Source organism: Equus asinus, chromosome 25 (assembly GCF_041296235.1).
Source record: "Equus asinus isolate D_3611 breed Donkey chromosome 25, EquAss-T2T_v2, whole genome shotgun sequence".
Taxonomy (NCBI): domain Eukaryota; kingdom Metazoa; phylum Chordata; class Mammalia; order Perissodactyla; family Equidae; genus Equus; species Equus asinus.
The window spans coordinates 48852313-48872254 of NC_091814.1; the positions used below are offsets into that span (position 1 = coordinate 48852313).

The 19942-nt window shown below is 38.2% G+C and overlaps 1 long non-coding RNA gene across 4 annotated transcripts in view; it reads right to left on the minus strand.

Moving 5' to 3' along the window:
* The window catches only part of LOC106838689 (uncharacterized), a 275810-nt gene that overhangs the window by 20161 nt on the left and 235707 nt on the right, over positions 1-19942 (minus strand). The window lies entirely within an intron of this gene.

A 19942-nucleotide genomic window follows, 5' to 3' on the forward strand; every position in this document is an offset into this window, starting at 1 on the left:
AAAATGCTGTTGAAGTCAATTCACACTACCATGTTTTTGAAGTTTAATTTTGTTTTTGTTTTACATTAATTTTCAACAATTGGATTTTAAAGATACGGTAATAAGACGGTGAGTACGTTTATTGGATTTCTCTGCCAAACTTGTGAATTGGATAAAGGAAGATTTTTCTTAATTTGGTTGACAACATACAAATCTATTTTACCTGAAAGAAAAGAAAAGGAGAAAAAAGAAAGAGAGGGAAGAGAAAAAAAAGAAAAAAAATTAGCCAAATTTGTTAATGTGGATGCACTTGTTAGAAAAGCTAAAGAGTCTTGATGGTCTAAGACCACAATTAGCAGCAACGTGACCTGGTGGAGAGAGGATTCAAGGGGGCTGGACTCAAATTCCAAGGCTTTTCTGACTTGCTATGTGACTGTGGAAAAACATTTCTTAGCCTTCTATTCAGAAGGGTCTAAGGGGATGATCAGGGGAAAATAAAAGCAAAAAAAAAAGAAAGAAAAAATTGCCATGTAACCACAAGATTAGAATCAATTGATAAATATTACACTATTTTTAAGAAACAATATTTTGCACAGAATCAGGGCTCACTAAATATTTGTTGGGTAAGTACGAGAATGAGCATGGGAGTCAGGGAACAAGGAGAAAATTATCACACACTTGATCTTCAATGTATTAACTTTTCTCTGTTTCCCTCCCTGTGATGTGGAGAATTAGTGATGACGGGGGCATTACAAAGTAAACACAAGATAGAAGTAATGTTACCTTCCACACGTAGGCTTAATATTTTTCTAAATTCTTTTATGTGTGCCCTCTCATTGAAACTCATTGGAACAAGAGACTGGGAATTTTATAGGCACAACATTTAATATATACTTGGTTGTTTTCACTCTTGCCAATAGGACTGATATTCTCTACCTTATCCTCTGTCTCTCTCATGCTAAGGGAACACCATGAGCCATTTCAGGGAATGATGCCAGGTTCCACTTGCAGATCTAGTCGCCTGAGACAAGTGTGGGAAACTGGCATGATCAGGTCCTCTGGGGATTGAGAAATTTACTCCAACTTATTTCCTCAGCAGGGCTGGCAATGACCTAAAGAAACTCTTCAGCCTCACCCCTCCTTTTACACTTCCGCTGTGGTGTAAATGGCATTATGTGGAGGGCAGAAGTACCAAGAGGAAAGTGGTGGAGATAAACTCAAGTAGAGAAAGTATCAGGAAACCAAGTGGCAGCCCTGAGCTAAAAGTAGGCACTCCCCAGTTCACCTCAACATCACCTTCAGTCAGCACACAGCCCTCATGTAGTTTCAGATCGCCACATGAGTTCCGATTCACAAATCCTCATGGGAAAGATTTTGCTTCATTTCACCATGTGTAGGGTGCAGATTTGGGTGAGCACAGAGATATAACATGCTTTACCATGACCTTTTGGAGCTAGAATCTAGAAATGAGCTTTATCCTGAGGACTGTTGAAATCCTGGCTATCTTTGGGATTCTTTTTGCAACCTCAATATCACAAAGAAGAATCTGGAAATCTTACCAATTGGAATCTGGACATTATCAAAAGAAGAAATCTGAAAGACCTGTATCTCTGGAAATAGAAGCGTGATCTATCCATTCCTTGGTCTTCCTTATGGATTTCTCAGCTTTGACAGGGCAGAGATTATGTTGTACAGTTCTTTGTGTTATTAATGCCTGGGTTATGTAGCTGCTAACTTAGCAAATACTTGATGATGATGATAGTTCCTGATGTGGCAATAGACTGAGAGCAGACATGAAACAGAAAAACGAAAAAGCCCAAAACTCTTAAGGAGTCCTAAATCTTGATTTTGGCCTTGTTAACACAATGCTGAAATCCATCTGAGCCCGTTAACTCTCAGCGTTCTTTGTGGGGAAAAAATAGAGACAAGGCAATGGCACTTGAGAGTAAAATGTCTCCGCCTTTTGACTTCTGCTTTGACCTAGTCAATTCCTCCATAAATTACCTCCATTAGGCCAAACTCGTCTCCCTAATGGTGAAAGAACTCAAAACATGTTACCTTCCTGAATAAAGGGTGGTCATATCTTTCGTTTTTTTAAAGATTTTATTTTTTCCTTTTTCTCCCCAAAGCCCCCCGGTACATAGTTGTGTATTCTTTGTTGTGGGTTCTTCTAGTTGTGGCATGTGAGACGCTGCCTCAGCGTGGTCTGATGAGCAGTGCCATGTCCGCGCCCAGGATTCGAACTACCGAAACACTGGGCCGCCTGCTGCGGAGTGCACGAACTTAACCACTCGGCCATGGGGCCAGCCCCATATCTTTTTTTTTTTTTTAAAGTCTTCTTTTTTTAAGATTTTATTTTTCCTTTTTCTCCCCAAAGCCCCCCAGTACATAGTTGTATATTTTTAGCTGTGGGTCCTTCTAGTTGGGCATGTGGGGTGCTGCCTCAGCATGGCTTGATGAGCGGTGTCATGCCTGCGCCCAGGATCCGAACCATTGAAACCCTGGGCCGCCGAAGCAGAGCGCAGGAACTTAACCACTCGGCCACCGGGCCGGCCCCTGGTCATAGCTTTTTTGACTCTCAGTGAGTGGAGGGCCACTCAGAACTCATTACTCTCGGCCTCCCACTGACTGTTGAGCAGGAGTAGTTTTCTACGGTGCCACATAGGATAGTAAGGTGTGTAGTGGTAGAGTTCTAAATAGAATGGTAAATTGTGTTATTGTATTACTATTGCTTAGAACTTTGTAATATAAGCCCAATTATGAAATCCTGAGCATATATCTCAAACCTAATTGCTTTTTAGGTTGAAAATGAGGATATGAACTAAATCTATCACTCTACAATGTTTATTGAGCATTTATTGTGTGTCAAGCACTGTGGTAGGTGATCAGGCTACAGAGCTAAATAAGATATAGTCCTTGACTTCATGGAGACACATGCACAAAGAAATAACTGCAACGTGGCAGGCAATGCTGTGATAGAAGTACATACACGGCGGCTTAGAGTCAAGTGTAGGGTTTCTAGGAAAGCTTTATAGAAGAGCAAATACTTCAATTAATTTTGGAAGGATGGATAAGGACTCCCCTATTGAATTTGTAGTGGGGTAGCATGGAATGATTGAGAATATATCAGATTGAGGGAAGACTGGAGATGCTTCCATTTTTCTTTTTCACGTACACACTCTTTCACATACAGGCTTATCTTGTTTTATTGTGCTTCACTTTACTGAACTTCACAGATACTGTGTTTTTTACAAGACCCTCCATCTGCAAAATGGTTACAACTCGCTGAAGGCTCAGATGATGGCTAGGATTTTTTAACAATAAAGTATTTTTTAATTAAGGTATGTACACTGTTTTTTAGACATAATGCTATTGCACACTTAATAGACTATAGTATAGTGTAAATATAGTTTTTACATGCACTGGGAAAGCAAAAAATTTGTGACTCACTTTATTGCAATGTTGGCTTTTTGCAGTGATCTGGAACCAAATCCACAATAGCTCTGAGGTATGCTTGAACAACCTCTTTTCCAAGATATTTTGATTGTTGTCAGTGAAGTGGAGGCAAAGGATATATTAAATCAGAAAATCTTTTCAAAGCCAATACACATCATTGGAGAGAAGTCAAACACCACTGTTTGATCACCCCATTGTGACATTTACTGTCCCAAAGCTCCACTAACCTTTCCTCTCAGACCAATTTGGGATGGCATTGGGGAGGAGTTGGAGTTTGCCATTTTAATACAATTTAGAGGCTCTGTGTATGAGGCTGACATGGATCTTTAGTTGATTAGACTGTTCAGCAGAGGGAAAACCTGACTTAAAATTAGAAACTCAATCATCAGAGTCAATTAAGTAGACCTTGTTCTTCAAGGGACCCTAATAACTATGTCCTTCTGGTCTTAACGATGCACCAGGCAATTCAGAATGCCTAACTCAAATACTTCCACACTTCCTGTCCAAATATTTTCATTCAGCCATCTTTGTTTCCATTAAAGTACAAATTTCACCAAACAAAGTTAAACAGGCAAGGAAGACTGTATTCAAGCCTATTCCAATAGGGGAGAGAAGCCAGAACTCAGTCTGAACTCAACTCCACTGAAACAAGGGCAGGAGGGTTTTTAGGCACACAGGTGAGCTAGTGGGAAAGTACTAGAGGACGTTAGGGGGAAGTCATAGGCCAGCTGTGTTTGCTAATTGGCTTTATCCAGAGGAAAAATAAATTACTCATACCTTTATGACAGGAGGTAATTTTGCAACTTGGAGCAAGGCACCCACTGAAGTTAGGCTCCTACCCTCCCACAGAGACTGGGAGATGTGGTACTATCTTCCTTGATGATTACATTTCAAAGGGATTTCTCCCAGGTCCTTGAGAAAGACATTCCTGGGTTGTAAAAGTAGCAAGAATCTTTTGAAAAGATTCACATCTCAAAGAGTCAGAGAAAGAATTTACAATTACAAGTTTTCTAAAGTAAATTCCCTAATAAAAGGGGGATCAGGATCCAGAGTTAGGAGGAGGCCTGTCTAAAGTTTAGTGAAGCTGAAGGAAATGTTAAGGCCAGCTTCGTCATTGATGGCATTTTGCCAGATACAACTTACCACACTCCTTTTTCTTGCATGCTTACTTCTACTTCTTACCTTTGGCCTTCCGGGTAATTAAGCTTACAGGCAACAAACAAGCAAAAATAATTACGTCACTGAGAGATGGCTTTAGAATCCTTCTCCACTACTTCCACTCACTGAGAACTGAAACTGAGTTTGAACAACAATGGAAACAAATTCCTCCCTTTAGTAAGTGTCCTCTTGGTTTATGCAACATAGCGGCTGAAAGACCAGGCATCCTCCTACCAAGGTAGAAGACACCAACCAGAAACCAATGTTGAATTTGAGCAAAACAAACCTTTTCTAGCTGGTGATAAATAAATGGCAAGCAATAGGATACACTGGAGTATATGAGGAAGCCATTTGGTGTAAAAGTAATTTAGCCTGACCTTGTTTTTCCAAAAGGGGCTGACGTGGCCATTAAGCCTGCATTGTGTATCTGCTGTAAGTATTTACTGAGTCCCAAAGACAAGAACAATGTCCTTTAAGATGAAGAAGTATAAAGACGCAACTTCCCCCACTTGGGCATTTCCTTAAGGAGAAGCATCTCTCCCTAGGCTAGAGATTGATTGCTGACCTGCTGTGACCACCCAGCTCTAGACAACAGACCTGTTACCTGTTGCGTTCATCAATTGCTGTGTGAATCGCTGTGCCAGCTATGCAATCTTGTGACACTTGTAAAAGGGACATTCCAATCATGTGTGATACATGCTCTTTGACAGTATATAACCACTCTGTATACCCCGTACTTCTTTGGAGTGCAACATTATTTTGTGAAAGGATTCTCCCAGGCTATATGGTCCTCAGATCCGGCTCATAATAAACTCACCCCAGTTTGATTTACAGATTGGTCATGGATTATTTGCATTGACACTGGAAATGTAACAAAGTCTATGTCTTTCCAGAGAGCCCAGACTGCCCATATTGGAAAGGAACTCTGATTTTCCATTTAACTTCCAACTTATATATGTTGTTCCAGATAACAAGAAAGGAGTGCTGCCCAACTCACTTTATGAGCCTCGTATAGTCTTGATTCCAAGAGCAGAAATTTACAATTTTTTAAAAAGTCTTAGAAAACTAGGAATAGCCAGGAAATGCATTAGCTTGGTAAAAGTTATATACCAAAAACCTAGAAAAAGCATTGTGGTTAATGAAGAGACCTTAGATGCATTTCTTTAAAGAGTAGGATATACTGTCACTATTTCACATAGTACTAGACATGCTGGTGAATGTTACCCAGAAAGAAAAAGACATAAATTCAAGGATTAGAAGCAAAAGGATAAAACTCATGATTTGCAAGTGATATGATTATCTACCTAGAAAAACCAACAGAGGTACAGGTCAATTCTTAGAGCTATTAAGAGTTCAATATGTTTGCTGGATTCAAGATAACTTTGCAATAATAAGAGCACGTTTCTTTATCTGTAGTAATCAAATAGAAAATGCGACAACAACAGAAAAGACATCTTTCTCAAGACAACAAAAAAGTTATCAGAAGTTAACTTACATAAGAATATATAAGATTTCTAGAAAATGACCTGAACAAATCAAGAAGCATTTTATTATCTTGGATATGAGGACTAAAAATTATTAAAAAAAATAAAAATCCAGGGTCTGACCCATTGGCGTAGGGGTTAAGTTCTCAAACTCCACTTTGTTGGACCAGGGTTCGTAGGTTCAGATCCTGGGTGCAAACCTACACACCGTTCATCAAGCCATGTTGTGGTGGTGTCCCACATACAAAATAGAGGAAGATTGGCACAGATGTTAGCTCAGCGACAATCTTTCTCAAGCAAAAAGAGGAAGATTGGCAATGGATGTTAGCTCAGGGCCAATCTTCCTCACCAAAAATAAATAAATAAATAACTCACTCCACATTTTACTCCAATCCAGTTCACTCTACGTTTACTTACAAATTCAGTGTAAATTCAATAAAACTTTAATCTGAATCTTTGAAGAAACTAAAATAAAATATTCTAACATCTCAGAAAAAGAAGACTATAGAGAGAAGACTTACCTTACCTGTTATTAAGAATGCTGAAAAATCATAGTAACAAAAATAGTTTCAAGAACATGCTGCCCAGGGAGACAGACCAAAGTATATATAGCAAAGGCAATTATGCAAACGAAATAGGAAAGAGCAGATGGTTAGTGGATAGTGTTAAAAACACAGGCTTGCCCTTATGTGGAATAATAAAACTGAATCCCTCTTTCAATGGTAAATGCAAACGGTAGATTGGAGATAGATTCAGAACCAAATGTAAAAACCAGATCTATATGATTTATAGATCAATGTTTATATCAGAAAATGTAACAGGCCATCTTTGTGACCTAGAGGTGGGGAAAATATTCCTAAATAATGCTTCCCCCTAAAATAGTCCCACAAATTATTAGCAAAATAATTGATTAATTACCTCATAATTAGGTCTTTCTGTTCAATGAAGGGCATCATGGATAATGTTCATGGACAGACTACATATTGGGAAAAGAAGTTTAAATGTCTAAAATCGCAGGAGACTAATATTTAACATAAGAACCACGTGAAAATCAACAACAAGACAGGAACCCTCAATCAAAAGATGGGCTAAGGACATGATTAGGCAATTTATAGGAAAGGAAATCTGAGAGACTAACAAGCATATTAAAAGCAGCACAAACTCACTACTAATCAGAGAAATACAAATTAATCAACAATGAGACATCACTTTACATTTAAACTGGCAAAAAATGAGAAAGCTGGACATTGTCAAGTATTGATGGAGATATGGGGATATCTCTCCCAGAGAGCAGATACTCGTGCAGAGACCACTCTAGCAGAACTTAGTCCAAATAAATATCCCCATACTTTATGACACAGCAATAGTACTTCTGGATAATCAACCCAAAGACGTTCTCACATAGTTCCATAAGGAAACATTTTCAAGGAAGCTCATCAGAGTGTTGTTTTGGGGGGTGGAAATTAGAGGCAATCCAGGTGTCCAATCCTGGGGCAAAGACAGATTGAAAGTGAAGAATTCCCACCGTGAAGGACTATGCAGTGAAAGAAATAACAGACTACATATGCCCAGAGCTCCATAACTTGAGTTTTTAAAAAGAAAGAAAAGACAGAAACAGGAATGAAATCTATAAACAATTTAAAGTTTATCTGCAAACAATGTATATTTTGTAAGAGCAAACACATACAAAAGGATGCACGTAAAACATATTAGAACACTTGCTTGTGATTTGGGGTGCATGGGTGGAGAATAGGAGTGGGAAAAGGAAAAAAAAGAATAAAACAAATTAAGCAAGAGACTAGCATGAACCTTTGACAATAACGGGCTTTCTCAGGAGTATGGTTAACTCAAATATGTCTATATCTATCTATCTATCTATCTATCTATCTATCTATCTATCTATCTATCTATGTATCCATCTATGTATCTATCTAGCTATCTAATCTACCTAATATCTATATTAACTCCTTTATATCTATCTATTGTCTATCTATATATCTATCATCATCATCTATCGATCGATAGATCTACCTATCTACTTACCAAGGGACATGGAAATTTCCAATGCCAGCTAGAAGTGCAGAATGGAATCATAGAATGTCCTTGTTAGAAGAGGCTGCTTACGATTGAATTTTATATATTGGCTCGCCCTCTACAAGGGTCTTCTTCAAACTCTAGTATCTTAACTAAGAGTACATGTCAATTCTAAAAGAAAAAAAAAAGAAGAAAGGAAGGAATCAAACACACTCAAAGAATCATTATTTAAGTGTGATAGATATAATGAAAATTACTGAGTAAAAGAACTTCAGTTATGAAAGAAAAAAATAAAACCAAGTGCAAGATTAATAGATTTGCCAAATCCACAATACAAGATAATTTCCAGGCAAATCAATTAGTTCAGTCCAAGTATAGTCACACTGAGCATATCATGCAGTCTAGACATAGCAAGACAGACTAAATTTCAAGTGACAATGTAGTCATTTTAATGTCAGGAAAAATATCCTCAGGGTGCTGTGGTGTGTTCCTAGTTCACAGTTCATTTGCAGAAGGTTTGAAAACTCATAGTAGAATGTAATCTCACACTTTGCTTAATGTAAATTGCATCTGTTTTGTCATTTTTGGTACCTAAGCAAAAGAGTGTGACTTTTCAATAGTTTAAAATTCTAGAGAAAGAAAACAAATTGTTCACCTAATGAATTTTACAAGAAAATAGCAGCTGCTTTTCACATTAGTAGACATCCTTTCTCAAGAAGATGGATTAGTTTCTTTGGGGAAATGTTATAAACAGGAAAAAACAACACCCTTCCCACACAAATTCTTTTAAAATTTTCCTTTGGCATTTGCTTAATATCTTGGTTAAAAATGTGGTTCACATGAAACAGCATATCCAAATTGAAGAAACTGAGTGCAAAAGCATGAGAAAAGTTAGATGAGACTTTAGGGCCCATTTACCATGAGAGAGCTAGAATCAGAGGTCACCACAAGTGACTTCTCATTGTTATGAGTCCTCAGGAGAAACATTTTAGGGCTTTCATCCAGTCATCCAAAATATATCAGAGTACCTCATTCTCCAGGCACTGTTCTCAGAACTGTGAACAAGGCTAGCAAAACCCTTTATATCCTAATGGGACCACACAGACAAGAAATGTGAAAACAAGTAAATTAATAAGATAATCTCACATAACATTAGCATCAGGGAGGAATAAACAGGAAAAGTAACAATGAGACAAAGAGGGGAGGGAGAGTGATAGTGAGCATGGGTGTATATGTTGGCAGTGGTGGCTACTCTAGCTAGAGAGATTAGAGAAGTACTATCTGAGGAGCTGACATAATTCAGGTGGAACTGAATGGCAAAAGAATGATATGGTAGATAGGGAAGGGTGTTTTAGGAGAGAGAAACCAGTAATTCAGGAAAGAGATTGGCATACATATATGGGGATAGAAATCAATCCAGTGTGGTTGAAGTGCAGTGATCAAATTGGAGAGTGATTAAAAGTGACAATCAAAAGGAAGATGGGGTTATATTATGCAAAACCTCATAGGCTATGAGAAGGAGCTTAGATTTTTATTACAACTGCTAAGTATTGTGTTACGTGGGGACTGAGGGTAACAGGATCTAATTTACACTTTGAAAGATCATTCTGGCTTCTAGGGGTGGGGAACAGAAATAGAAACAAGAGGACAAATTAGGAGGTTCAGGCTAAGGTTTTACCAGTAGCAATAATTGGCTGTGGTTTGATTCAGGACACATCCTTAGAGGACTGGCTGATGGATTAGAATTGGCTTGTAAGGAAGGAAAGAAACAAGTCAATTCTGAGTTTAATATGTTATGCAATCAAATGAAGATGTCAACTAGGCAGTTGGATGTAAGAGACTGGAGGTCTTTGGTGAGGTGAGAGTTGGAAAAATAATTGTAACTTAACTAGAATGCTTAGGGAGAGGGGTGTGCTGATGAACTAATTTTTCTGAAGAATTGGGAGTTGACAGAACATCTTTCTGGCTTCTAGAAAATCTTTCTAAAATATATTTCCACTTACCTATCTTAGACTTTTATAATACAATACAGTATGTATTCAATGTACATAATATGTCCAATGAATGCTTACAGATTAAGTGATTAATTAGTAGTTTACCATACCATAAAGACCTGTAGTCTTTAACCTTTCAATGTTGGTTGAGGCATCGCTTAACGACAAGATTGAGGTGCTTGCTTGGGCAATTTTATCATCTATAAAATGAGTAGAATAATATGTTCTTGCAGGGTTATTGTTAGAATAAGGGTGAATGTATGGAAAGTAACAGGTATCAATATGTAGTAACTATTATTGTAGATTGAATTCTGGTCAGTGTAGATCTACCTGTAAAGCAATATGAGAAATTGTTTCTCTGAAGTAAAAGGCTCCAAATGAAACTTCTTCAGGGAAAGTGCCATTTCAGGAAACAATACTCAATAGGTAAGATTTCCTGTCAGAATTAAGATAATGGCTTCTGAGCGATCTCAAGATTATTCAGTCTTTGACTCACATTGAACACCTCTCTTTTTGTACTTTTAGAGAAAGAGGGTTGGGGCAGCCAGCAGACAGCTACTACCTTTGAAGAATTTGCCCAATGCCCAAGAATCTGAAGAAGATACTCAGCCTATTTTGTAAATAGTCTCCAGCTCTGACAGCAAATCCTTCACCATGACTTGATTCTGTTCTCAGTCTTCAGATTTAGGTCTCCATTGAGAAGTTAGAAATATGCTTCTAGGGGCCAGCTGGTGGCGTAGTTGTTAAGCTGCATGCTCCGCTGTGGCAGCCCAGTGTTCACAGGTTCGGATCCCGGGCACAGACCTACACACTGCTGTGTAGTCATGCTGTGGTGGCGTCCCACATACAAAATAGAGGAAGAAGGGCACAGATGTTAGCTCAGAGCCAATCTTCCTCACCAAGAAGAGGAAGATGGGCAACAGATGTTAGCTCAGGGCTACTCTTCCTTGAAAAAAAAAAAAAAGAAATATGCTTTGATAGGTGACATCCAGCCAACACAGCACCTAAGAGCACAAATGCCTTTAGGAGATACAGGCTGTAGATCCCATAACTCAAAATGGATATTAAACACCACCAAACATTCTCTGTGCCTTTTGCCTGTTCTTGACCTGACATGGGAACTGTATCTCTCATCTAATGTCCACCCCCTTGGTCTTCCCTGGGCCAAAACCCAGAGACCCTTGCATTTTTTGACAGAAAGGATCAAACTTGCTGACTTTGGCCTTTCCTTGTGCTAATTTTTCAGTTTGAAGGTTTGCTCTGGCCACAGCAATTTTAGTCTAGCTTATCAACTACTTTTGTTATATAATATGGACTTTAGTCCAGATTGGTAGCTGGCTCCAGCTATACTTTAGCTACTAGTTCAACAGCTGTTGAGTTCTGAGGAAGCTTCCAGTAGAACTGGACAAAGTGATGTGATGTCAGTGCTACCAAACCACACCCTTCCTCAGTTTACATTGCAATGTAAACTGATTACAAAATTATTTTTGGTGCTTTCCTTTGAGGAACCTTGACACTTGCCACAAAAAAACAAAGCCAGATGTTTTAAAGGATTTGATTCCTCTCCACCCATCTATGTGTCACTCATAAAATTAATGGCACATATCTTTAGAACTTGAACTCTGGTGATGCAAGTCATATAAAGCCTGCAGTGTCTGGGTACAAATAAGGCTATGTCTGTAATAGTCATTCATTAAATATTTCTTGTGATTAGATGTTTCTCCACTGCTTCTTACCATTCTTTCCCTATTGTTTTATTCATTCAATCAATCACTCAGTTATTCATCAAATATTTATTGAGTTCTTGCTATATGATAGGGAATGTTCTAGGTATAGAGAATAAATCAGGGGAAAAAAAGAGATAAAAATTCCTGCCCTCATGGAGCTTTCAGTCCTTGTTATAGTAGAGGTGAAATAACAAATACATCGACATAGTATATATTATTATAAATGGTCATAATTGGTATAAAAAATAAAGTAGGGGAAGGGGATAAGGAATCTGGGGCCAAAGGAGGGGAGGGGTTCAATAGGGCACTTCTATGTTAAAATGCTTGGAGATTAGGAAGAACTGGCAAAAAAAAAAAGATTGAGAAAGACTGGCAAGTGAGGTAGGAGGAGAAGAAGGGATATGTGGTTTTGGAGCTCAAGAGGATGAGATAAGAACTAAGAACTGGTTTACCAACATGGAGGCCTTTTGTTACTTGACAAGAGCAGTTCCACCGGAATGATGGAGGTTAAAGCCTGATTACAGTTATTTAGGAAATAATGGAAGAAGCATATGAAAAAGTTCAACATCATTAGTCTTCAAGAACACGAAAATTAGCACCATAATGAGATACCAGTATATCCCACCAGATTGGATTAAATTAGAAGTACAACAGCATCAAGTGTTGAGTATATGGAGATTTGCATTGTTAGCAGCTATGTAAATTAGTAAAACCACCTTGGAAAATTAACTGGCAGTATCTACTGAGCTAAACATGACCCTATGACCCAACAATTCCACTCCTGGCCATATACCCAGTAGAAACGAATGCTTATGTGTAACAAACACATATAAGGATATTCCTAGCAGCTTTATTCATGATAGAAAAAAACTGGAAACAATCCAATATCCATCCATAAAATGGACAAATAAATTGTTATATGTTCATACAATGAAATATAAGAAATGAAAAAGAATGGAACTATTGCTACACACAACAATACAGATGAATCTCACAGAAATAACATTGCATGAAAAAAGCTAGACACAAAAGAGTGTATACTGTATAATTCGATTAATATAAAATTCAAAAACAGGCAAAATTAATCTATGGTGATAGAATAGAAAATAGATATTACCTATGGGGAGATAGTGACTGGAAAGGGGCATGAGGGAGCTTCTCTTGAGGACCAGTATTATTCCAATATTGTTCAGAGTCATGCTTAAATGTTATACACTTAAGATCTGTGCACGTCATTGTAAGTCATACATCGATAAAAAAAAGATTTTAGAAGTAGAATTGGAAAAAGGGAATAGGCACAGCTTTTTCATTTCTTCCTCTAACATGGACATGAAGTTCAAAGCATATAGAATCTTAGAGTGGGAGAGGATTTAAAGATGATCCTGTCCATGGGAGCCTGTGAGCCGTGCTGCTTTCCTGCAGACCGGAGTGTGGATGTGTGGCTTTGGGTATTGATCACTTTTCTAGAGGTCTACACATAATTTTGGTTGACTCTTTCAATTATGGTGGTGTTGAAGTCAAGAGCCAAAGTATAATAAAATAGACTTAGGGTAAACTTAAGGAATGACTTTCTTAAGGCTCAAAGACACTGAAACATGTGCTCCACATGGAGATGGGAAATGATGACCAACTCCTCTGTGATATTTTGTGAAAAGAAGCACCATCTCTGAGTTGAGAAGGTGTATGTATTTCTGGTAGAAGGCAAGGGGTGTGTCAATGGAAATCCTGGATTATTATAACCTGGGAGTTTCTTCACATATGAAAGAAATATTAAAATCTTTTTTGTTTGAATGGCATCACTTCAACGTTTTTAGGTGAGCTGGTATAAAGATAACACACACAAGAATGCTCAAAGTAATGTCGTACACCCAACGTCAACCACTCAACTTGTTCTGAGGCCGCATTTCAGTTTGTGCTGGTGAGGAACCTTTCCCTTTGTGCTGATTTGGAAATCGCTAGTGACTCAGCAAGACCAAGCCCTCTCTTCTTTGAAGCCAAGCCAAACTTCCGGACCTACACCTTTCCTTGCCAAACAGTGAAACCTGAGCCACTTGAAGCTTCCTTAGTGGTCCTCAACAGTGCTATGTGGCAATAGCAGTATGGACTAGAGCTCATGAATTGGAAGAAGGAGATTGCTGGACTAGAGATAATTTTCCTCCTGCCTTCTCTCTTTGTCATGCCAGGGCCATGTAGGAAGGGAAGTCTTCTCTTCTCTGCAGGAGGCACAAATTCAGAGGGTGGAAACTGGCTGTTGGAGCAGCTGGCATGGTAGGGAAAAAGCTGTTCACTTTGTGGGGAGGAGTTGGAGCAGGGAGTAGAGAGGAGAGTCAGGGAAACCCTACCCCAGTACTGCAATCTGCACTGTAGGAAGTTATGTAATTGAAGTTTCATCAGCATCTAGGTTGCTGAAGCCAACATTGTTCACCTCCTAAGACATGAGTCACACTTAAACACACACACACACAACAATCTACATGATAATATCTTTGGGGAACTATAAATTTCAAGATATTCATTCTGATATTAGAAGATAGGAGGATGATAGTGACAATTAAAGGGGTATATGGCCTTCAAAACAACCAGTGCCACAATACTTGCACAAAAATGGTAATTTAGAGATCAAAATGATGCTCACATGCAGCATATATTTCATTAACTACATGGATTGAGATGTGAATGGATATTGCCTAGTAGGCCTTTTAAAGGTAAACTCAGATAAACTAAAACTCAAATTTCTTTAAATAATATATTTTAATTTTTCAAGTACTAAATTGGAAAATAAATTTAATGATAATTTTAAAAGTTTGGCTAAAGTGTAGGGAAATAGAGACTCATATATGAGAGCATAAATTTGTATACGTTTTGCTGTGGAGCAATTTGGAAATATGGACCAAAGTTCTTAAAAGATGAATTTTATTTACCCACTAATTCTAATTCTAGGAATTTTTAAGGATATCATTAGAACTGATTTCAAAGACTGTGCTATTCACACAATGGGATAATATGTTGGTGTTAAAAATGATGTTTTTAAGAATATATTCCTCGATATGGAAATGTGGAAATTTGCTCAAGGTAAACTAATGAGCGGGAAAAGCATATTAAAAGACATTAAAACACACTGTAAACAACATGATCCTATTTTGTGAATAAATCTGTAAACAGTTGCACACACACAAAAAATTCAGATGAACTTTTTTATAAGTAGTATGCATTTCAAAATTATTTCTGTTGAAAAGCTCCAAATTTCAGCTGGATATAAAGGAAAATGAAATACAAAGTAATGCAACTTAAGTCTTAATATTAAATGTCTAAGGCCCCGACCAGTGTTTCTCAGTCTAATGAGCAGACATTAGAATCACTGAGGATAGTTGGTTTATTTGGTCTGGGGCCCTCCTAAGCTGGTATTGTTAAAGATTCTCAGGTGATCTCAATGTGCAGCCACAATTTGGATCTTCTGCATTAGAGGCAGTGGTTTTCAAAGTGTGCTTCCCAGACCAGCATCACCAGCATTATTTGGGAACTTATCAAAGAGGCAAATTATTGGTCCCCACCCTAGACCTACTGAATCAGAATCTCTAGCAGTGGGTCCCAGGAGTCTCTGGTTTAACAAGTCCTCTGAGTTATTTTGATTCAAGCTAAAGTATGAGAAACACCATGTCAGGGAATCATTAGAAACAATGCCATCAGTTTTCAGATGATCAACCACAGGAAACCTATTTTTAAAAAGGCCTGCTCAGAGCTCTACATGTGTTGAAGGAGGTAATCAAAAGAATGTGACCACTGGTTGACCCTCGAGCTTGACACAGGAAATCAGAGGCTCCTCACTCCTTCCCCTGTCCTTGGAATGTAGCCTCTGTCTACCTTTCCCATAGTGGGAGCCTTGAAGAAGTAAGGGGCTAAACTGACACACGTGAGAAAGCTTTGCTTCCACTTAAGCACATGATTATGTGTTTCCAATTCCTGAAAGTGATACTTTCATCAGTTACCACAGTTGATGATCCTTTCCTGCAGTAATACAACTTCCATGTTACAGCCAAAGGGAAATTTTCCACATGCAACACTAATCATACTATCTCCACACCCGGGCTTAAAAACATCAAGGTTTTCCATTACCCACAGGCTAAAGATCAAAATCCCCAACATGGCTTAGGATGCCCCAACATTCTGACCCCAGGCTGTTTCCTCACTCTTGTGTCACATGATCTTCTCTGGTGAGTTCTTGCTTTGGCCACATTGGCTTTCCTTCTGTCCCATGGACTCCCAACCATTCCTCCTGCCACAGACTCTTTTCACATGCTGTGCCCTCTGCCTAGAACACCTTCCCCTCCTCGTCTTGTCTATTTAATTCCTGCTCATCCTTTAAATCTCAGTTCAATCATCACCTACCACAAGGCAACATTCCCTGACCCCTCTGACTGGTTCACACCCTTATTTTATATATTTGAAGAGCACAATAGTCTCTCCTTCAGAGCACTCCTCCCAGGTATGATCTTGCTTTTATCTGTGAGACTCCTTGACTAAGACCTATTTCCCCCACCATTTGCTCAGCTCCACATGGCCAAACTTTCCTTTGTATCCCTGGTATACAGCACAGGGCTTCACATATAGCAAGGGCTCGAGAATGCTTTTAATGAGGGATTGGATAAATGAATGAATGAATAGTAGTTTGGCTACATAGTAGTAGTTTGGCTAGGACTTCCCACTGTTTAAGTTGTTGACAGTAGTCATTGACTTGCATCACATCATCCACATCCCTTGTTCAAGGCCCATATATAACCTTGTAGGAAGGGCAACAAGACATTCTGAAAAGTAGTTGCGTCTCTTGTGTATCACCATAGTCTGAGTCTTGAGATTGGTTTGAGGGGGAAAACTGAACTAGGAGTCACGTGTTTTTCTTAGCTATGATTCTGATTCTATTAGCATGTACACACTAGCTTTGCCACAGTGAATTGGACACGAACCATTTACTGCTTTCTGGCATCATATTAACAGGCTCTGCCCATCAGTTTCTCTCATCTGAGCTTGTTTTGACAAGCTTAAACTTTCACATACCAAGAGCCTAAAACAGTACTTCGCTGAAGTCAAAATAGGTGTTTAATGTATGTGGAGGGATTTGCATGAGAGCAAAACTTTGGCCTAAGAAGCCAATGACTTGGATCATAGTGGCAGCCTCGTCCAGTTGAGGGAACAAGGTGTCTGTGGCTGTACCATACTCCACAGGAAGAACATGAGTTCTCCTGTGAGGAAGTGGTCAGACTTGTCAACAGCAATAGTGTATGCAAAACGATAACGAAACACTGTTTTTAAAGGATTGAGGGAAAAGAACTTTGGACACAGAATTTTATTTCAAGTTACATTTTCATTCAAAAAATGGCTTAAAAATATTCTCAGGCATATATAGCCTCAGGTTTATGTCATAAAGATATTATGCTGAATAGACTTTTGAAGAAAGTTCTAAATAAGAGAAACATATCCAGGAGCTACTATAAGAAATGAGAAAAAAGGGTGATCAAATATTTGGTGAAGTATTGTTCTCTATTTAAAAAATCTGGAACCACAAAAAAGCAGAAGGGGAATTATCTAATCCAGAAGTAAAATTTAGATAACATGAATACATGAATAGAGAGATAAAACACAGTCAAGTATTTCTGAAGGCAAGATAAAAGTATCAACACATTAAGCAACCAATAAAGGTATATGAACATATATGGATCTTATAAGAAAAAAATAGAATATACAATATTTAAAGTAGTAGAAGAAAAGTCAATCTATCCCTTGGGAAGCAGGAAAAGAGAATAAAGGAATTAGGAAGCTGTGAAAATGAATAAACACAAACTGTCTGGGCTGCTCAAAGGTAGTGAATTGAGATCTAGCAAAGGTTTGGGGAAGAGGCGGAATTAAAAAACATTTTGGAGCCAGCCCTGAAGGCCTAGCCATTAAAGTTCTAGCTGACCACTTCGGGGGCCTAGGCCTGGTTCCTGGGCATGGAACCACATCACTCATCTGTCAGTAGCCATGCTGTGGTGGCAGCTCACATAGCAGAACTAGAAGGACTTACAACTAAGATATATAACTGTGTACTGGGGCTTCAGGGAGGGAGAAAAAAAAGAAGATTGGCAACAGATGTTAGCTCAGGGTGAATCCTTCCCAGCAAAAAAAGAAAAAGACCATTTTGATTGGGTTGTTTGTTTTTTTGGTGTTGACTTGTATGAGTTTTTTTAATGTATTTTAGATATTAATCCCTTATGGGATATATAGTTTGCAAATATCTTCTCCTAATTAGTAGGTTGTCCTTTTGTTTTCTTGATGGTTTCCTTTGCTGTGCAGAATCTTTTTAGTTTGATGTAGTCCTATTTGTTTATTTTTTTCTGTTGTTTCCCTTGCTTAAGGAGAGATGATATTCAAAAAGATACTGCTAATACTGATGTAAAAGAGTGAACCACCTATGTTTTCTTCTAGGAGTTTTATAGTTTTAGGTCTTACATTCAAGTCTTTAACTGATTTTGAGTTAATTTTTGTGTGTGGTGTAAGATAATGGTCTACTTTCATTCTTTTGCATGTGGCTGTCTAGTTTTCCCAACACCATTTATTGAAGAGGCTTTCCTTCTGTCACTTTATGTTCTTGGCTCCTTTGTCAAAAATTGGCTGTCCATAAATGTGTACATTCACTTTTGAGCTCTCAATTCTGTTCCATTGTCGTGTGTGTGTGTGTTTTTGCCAGTACCATGCTGTTTGTAGTACACTTTGAAATCAGTGAGTGTGATGCCTCCCAAGCTTTGTTCTTTTTCCTCAGGATTGTTTTAGCTATTCAAGGTCTTTTTTTGTTCCATATAAATTTTAGGATTCTCTGTTCTATTTCCAAGAAAAAAACAAACAACCTGATCAAAAAATGGGAGGAGGATCTGAAAACACATTCTTCCAAAGAAGATATAAAGATGGCCAACAGCCACATGAAAAAATGTTCAACATCACTAATTATTAGGGAAATGCAAATCAAAACTACAATGAGATATCACCTCACACCCATTAGAAAGGCTACTACTAAGACAAAAAATAACAAGCGTTGGAGAGAATGTGGAGAAAAGGGAATCCTCATGCATTGATGGTGGGAATGTAAATTGGTGCAACCAGTATGGAAAAGAGTATGGAGATTCCTCAAAAAATTAAAAATAGAAATACCATATGATCCAGCTATTCCACATCTGGGTATTTATCCAAAGAACACAAAAACACTATTTTGAAAAGATATATACACGCCTATGTTCATGGCAGAATTATTTACAATAGCCAAGGCTTGGAAATAACCTAAGTTGTCCATCAATGGATGAATGCATAAAGACGATATGGTGTATACACACACACACACACACACACACACACACAGTGGAATACTACTAGGCCATTAAAAAGATTAAATCTTGTCATTTGTGACAACATGGATAGAACTTGAGGGTATCAAGCTAGGAAAAATAAGTCATACAGAGAAAGACAAATATCATATAATCTCACTCATATGTGGAAGGTGAAAACAACAACAAGCAAACTCATAGCTACAAAGGATAGACTGATGGTTACAGGGTGGAAAGGGTAAAGGGGCATATTTGAACAGCAACAGATGGAAACTAGACTTTTGGTGGTGAACATGATGTAGTCTATATAGAAGTCAAAATATAACGATGCAGCAACTGGCCCAGTGGAAGAATGGTTGGGGTCGCACACTCTGCTTTGGTGGCCCGGGGTTCACCAGTTTGGATCCTGGGTGGGGATCTACATACTGCTCATTAAGCCATGCTGTGGCGGCATCCTACATGCAAAATAGAGTAAGATTGGGACAGATTTTGGCCTAGCAACAGTCTTCCTTAAGCAAAAAGAAGAATATTGGCAATAGATGTTAGTTCAGGGCCAATCTTCCTCACCAAAAAAATGATAATAATGATGTATACCTGACATTTATATGTTATAAACCAACGTTATCTCAATTAAAAAAAAAGAAATAGAAATATTTTAAAAAAGACATTTTATTGGCGGACAAGCCCTCAGTCACTTAGATTTAGTTATTCACCCTTTCTTATCTGATCATGGCAAAACTGAGGAGCCTCCATGATGGCCT